Source organism: Erythranthe guttata, chromosome 3 (genome assembly GCF_056151865.1).
Source record: "Erythranthe guttata isolate IM_541 chromosome 3, IM_541, whole genome shotgun sequence".
NCBI lineage: Eukaryota > Viridiplantae > Streptophyta > Magnoliopsida > Lamiales > Phrymaceae > Erythranthe > Erythranthe guttata.
The window spans coordinates 5,890,718-5,895,966 of NC_142535.1; the positions used below are offsets into that span (position 1 = coordinate 5,890,718).

At 29.6% G+C, this 5,249-nt stretch overlaps 1 long non-coding RNA gene across 1 annotated transcript; it reads right to left on the reverse strand.

Annotated features, from left to right (window-relative positions):
• Positions 1–4,456: 4,456 nt before the first annotated feature.
• Positions 4,457–5,001, reverse strand: LOC148771629 (uncharacterized). Its single transcript, XR_016030489.1, has 2 exons — positions 4,803–5,001; positions 4,457–4,642 (listed from the first exon to the last, which is right to left on the reverse strand). It is a non-coding gene; the product is annotated as an uncharacterized LOC148771629 (long non-coding RNA).
• Between the last annotated feature and the right edge of the window lie 248 nt (positions 5,002–5,249).

Sequence of the window (5,249 nt, forward strand, 5' to 3'; positions counted from 1 at the left end):
CCCAAAATAATTACGTTGAAAACTTCTTAAAAAAAAGATTTAACAAAAATAAGTTGGTATGTTTATTAAATTTTGATTTTCTTTAAATAAAATGTCCTACATTTATTAAAACTCGTCATGCATTTATCAGCACCGATAATATAGAGTTGAAATGGAAAATAAAAACATATTTTGAAACCGAGAAGACTATAATTTGTTCAGATTACATAACAAAAAATGTAAAATAAATGTTTATTCCAATATAAAATAAGAAATTTTCTTAGAAAGGTTAATATATATTGAATAATTAAATAAATTAGTAATATGTAGAGTTTCAAAAAAGAGATAAAGGAAAAACAAGAAAAGGAGGGAGAGAAGATGGAAGACAAATATTATGATTATTGTGGGGATCTTGATGAAGAGATTTTTGATAAGAAAGATATAGTGATCAATTGTTACGGAGTTTCCTGTTTAAAATGTTGGTGGGGCCGCTTGTCTCCACAGAATAAAAGATGGTGTGCTTTGCAATTATGATTCTTATTACTCACATAAACTCTTGCCTTCTTATCCACGTGTCAAGCTAGCCCACGTTTTTCATTTGATTAATAGCCCGATTATCTAAGTTTATAAGCTGTTAAAAATATTTTATAAGATATTTAAAAGATTATAAGTTCTTCAAAACGATTTGATATTGTTTTTCGAAAATGATCTTAAAAGTTAAAAGAATAAGCCGTTGGAGGGCTTTTGAGTTCTTTTTAAAAAAAAGTACATATACCTCTGTTCTTTTTAAGATCTTAATAGATTTATTAATTTGACATTCAAAATACAAAATTACCCTGAAACGTTTTGTTATATTCCATCAACACCCTCTTTACATAATATATATTTTTCCTTGCGTATTCTTTGAAACCCTATGAATATCCTAGACAACAGCTCGTGCATCACGGTGATTGTTCTCAGATAAGTATTCTTTGAAACCCTAATAGACAATAATCTATCTCGTGCATCTCATATCGTTGATTGTTATTCGGTTAGTACGTGTTCTCATTTCGTGCACCTTTGTTTTTTATGCTTATTGCACACATTTTATGAATATAATTCATTCGTTGGTGTCATCACATGTTTGCTTATGGAATTTGAATGATTTGAAAACCTTCTAGTTCAAATATTAAATTCTATGAATTATGAGTTCTTCTCTTTTGATGTGTCACGCAAGCAGAGGTATTTATTTTATGTGATAATAGTTACTATTAGTTTGAATATACTTGCCTTCATATGTTTAATATTTAATTTTCTTAGAGAAAAATTGTCTGATGCAAGAATAGCTATGTTGATAGTTGCAATAATATTTTATTATTATTTAATTTATTCAAATATTTTTCATTACTGTTAATAAATTTTCTGGATGGAGAATTAGGATAATAGAAATTAACGAGTCATGAATAATACAGTTTTGGCTAAACACAAAAGTAAGAATCCAAAAAAATAAAAAAGAGATGGAAAGAAGATTCTCTGCAAGGTGGAACGAATTTATGAATATTAAGTTTATTGAGTTAGGTGAGGCATAAATTGGAAAAGGCAATAGGCCAAATAGTCATTTTATTTCCAGTTGGTGGAAAAACTTGGTTAGGTGGTAAAGTGAAGTGACATGAAAAAACTATGTTGATAAGCAACTTCGGAATTATGATACGAATTATTATTTAATATATTATTTAAATCTTAGTTTAGTTGGTATTTACTTATTAATTAAATATGGGGCAATTTGCTATAGGTCCTCCTATAAGAGATTATATGTGTTAAAATCCATCTAATAAACTCTAATTTCCAGCAAATTTTTGTATTTATAATTTGTCAAAAGTACCCCTATCAATATCCCTATTAATATACGGTTAAATATATCTTCAAAATCAAATCCCCTATTTTTCTCCCTATTATACTGCAAATCCGAAAATTATAATTGCAAAAATATGGAAATCGATTTCTTCCCTGTTTCTTCAAAGCGAAAATCTCACCACGAATTTTGAATCCTTCCATAGGTTTTGGGTGTTTGGTCGTTTGCAGTTTTACCAGGTCGTTTGCATTTTGTCTTCGTTCGATTTGCTGTTCAATATTTGCATTTGTTTCGTTTGCTGTTTACAGATTTGCTATTCACTATTTGCATTTGTTTCGTTTGCTGTTTACAGGGTTTGTTGTTCCGAAAATTACAATTGCAAAAATATGGAAATCGATTTCTTCCCTGTTTCTTCAAAGCGAAAATCTCACCACAAATTTTGAATCCTTCCATAAGTTTTGGGTGTTTGATTGTTTGCAGTTTTACCAGGTCGTTTGCATTTTGTCTTCGTTCGATTTGTTGTTCAATATTTGCATTTTTTTCGGTTGTTGTTTACAAATTACCAGGTCTGAGCATTTTGCCTTTATTCCGTTTGCCTTCGTTCGATTTGCTGTTGCCCAATTTGACTTCGTTCTGTTTGCAGTTTACAAATTGTTTGTTGCTCGGGATCAACGGCTGGTGTTTAGGGTTTGTTGTTTGGAATTCATACGATGGCCAAAACAAGATTAAGTCTTGGTAATCAATGATCCTTTGTGTAAAATTTTATTTGCATGTTGGGTTTTCGATTTTGATTTTTTTTCTTTCATCTCAAATTTTTTATTTTGTTCCTTTTTTGCTTTTGTATTTTGTTTGTTTGCTATTTATTTCAAATATTTCAATAATAATTTGAGAACCCGTTTTTTTTCCCCCATAACAACAAAGGAGGATGATGATTTTCAATTCCCGAAATTAGGTAAATTGAGGGGTTTGTTTATGTTACGACTTTGGTTATGTTTATTCGAAAACAATACATTTGAAGAACCTAATTATGTCTTCTATCTTTGCTATTTGCATTTCTCTGTATGAGTTTGCAAGTTGAATTTCAATATGTTCGTTTTGGATTTCTACATTTTACCGGTTTTGTTCAAATAATAAATTATTTGATTGTATATTTTTTGGTACTTTGAAGAACCCATTTATTCGTTTTTCATTTGCAAAAAACTCATTTACTGAAATTTTTGATTTGCACGTAGTTGGGTTAATATTGCATACGGCAACCTATTTTGAACATAAGGCAGGCTTTTGTTTGTATAAAATAAAAAAAAATCTCTCTACCAAATTAAATTCCCCAAAATATCTCTATCAATCAAATTCACTTAAACCTGTCTCATCCAAATTTAACCAAAAAAAATCGTAAGTAATTATTTTAAATATATATATATATATATATATATATATATATATATATATATATATATATATATATATATATATATATATATATATATATATATATATATAGTCTGGAAAAATTACAATCGCCCCTATGATCCGTCAAAATGCAAACAACAAACTGAAAATATAATTTGCATTATATAATTGCAAACAACAAATTACGTGTAGGATATGCATTATGCATCGTCTATATTTAATTATAAACAACAAACTACATATATTTAATTACAAACAACAAACTGAACAATATGATATGCATCATCTATATGCAAACAATAACAATAAAAAAATGTAATATTACAAATTGCAGTTTGCAGTTTTCTTTTCATGTTGCTAATTTATTTTGCAATTCAATTTCTTTTTGGTATTTATCGAATGAAAATCAATTAGAAAATACAAACAAAAAATAAAAGTTCACTTAAAAAAATTAAAATTGAAAGAGATACAGAGAGAGGATAAAGAGAAGAGAGGAGAGGGAGAGAGAAAGAGGGGGCAAGTATTTGGGAGGGACAGAGAGAGAGAGAGAATGAGTAAGAGAGAGAGAGAGAGAGAGAGGAGACACGTGAGAGTGATTGAGAGAAGAAGAGTAATAAGTGGGATTTGTTAACCACTTTCATATAAAATTAATTGTTAATTAAAGAGGGGATTTTTGTCTATACACTAATAATTTAATTTAATTTATATTAATTTTATTGGGTAAAAGACTTAAACCTATATTCATTTAATAGAATGGACCTCCACCTATATAAGTCCATAATTAGGGGTGTCTAGCCAATTTCTCCATTAAATATAATATTATAGTTAGGTTATTATAGGCGTGTTTTGGTTTGCTTTATAAGTTAAAGAGTCCTAGTTTTCATAGTTAATTGAGTAACAAGTCATTTGTGCAGCCGTAAACTTAGTTTGGATTAGGTTAGGAGAGTTAGAGTCATATTAGGTAATTGGGTCTTTTGGTTATTTAAGGGCTCAAACCCTATGTCATTTGATATGAGGAGAAATAAAAAAGAAGAGTTTTCTTACGTTTACTAAAGAAATCTTATGATACTCAAGAGATCGTATCAAATTATTGGGATTCTATGAAGAAAGATTGGATTTTGTTTAAGAAATTAATACATTAGGAGACTGGAATTGCATGTGATCCCTTGACGAATTCAATTGAGGCTTCTGATGAGTGGTGGACTCGAAAACTTAAAGTAATTTATAACATAAATCTATAAAAATTCCTTGTATATTTTATTTATAATATCCTATATAACTTAGTATCCTTGATTATTGCAGGATAATGGGGACCATAACAAGTTTAGGAACAAAGATTATCACTAATTTGGTTTCGCCATGACAAGCTATTTTCTGATCTTCTTGCTACGGAAGAAAGAGCACGAGCACCAAACCAAAGACCTGAGAATGAAATTGACAACGACGGAGAGTTGTTAAAAAGTAAAGGAGAGTATAATGAAGCTGAAGAACATGTGGAAATTGGCGATAGTGATGATAATGATTATATTGGAGTAGATGAATATAGTATGAATCCTGAAATGAAAGAAGAAGACGATATTACCAAAGAAATTGTGTATCCATACTTTTCAACTCTCAAGAGAAAATCCATTGGAGAAAGGCAAGAAAAAAGGGGTCTGGGCAGCTTCATTGAAGGAAGATATTCATTCTCTTCTACAACCTATGGAAAAAGAAGAGTAGTACCACTTCAACACTCTCCACAGAGATAACAATCTGAACAACATTGAAGATGTTAAATAGCCGCTCTTGAATACCACCATTGAGTGAAGTTTGGAATTATGCTAGAAATTTCATGAGGAAAAATGATATGCGAGAAGTATTTGTTAATCAACCTTCTGACGAGGCTCGGTCATGTTGGCTAGAGTATAACTTTGCCGAGTACAAAAGTACATTTTTTTATGTTTTTAGTTGGACTAGTCGATTTCACGTTATGCACTAGATTTTTTTCTCTAATATTTTTTGGTTTATTATTGCAATAAAATGATGGTTT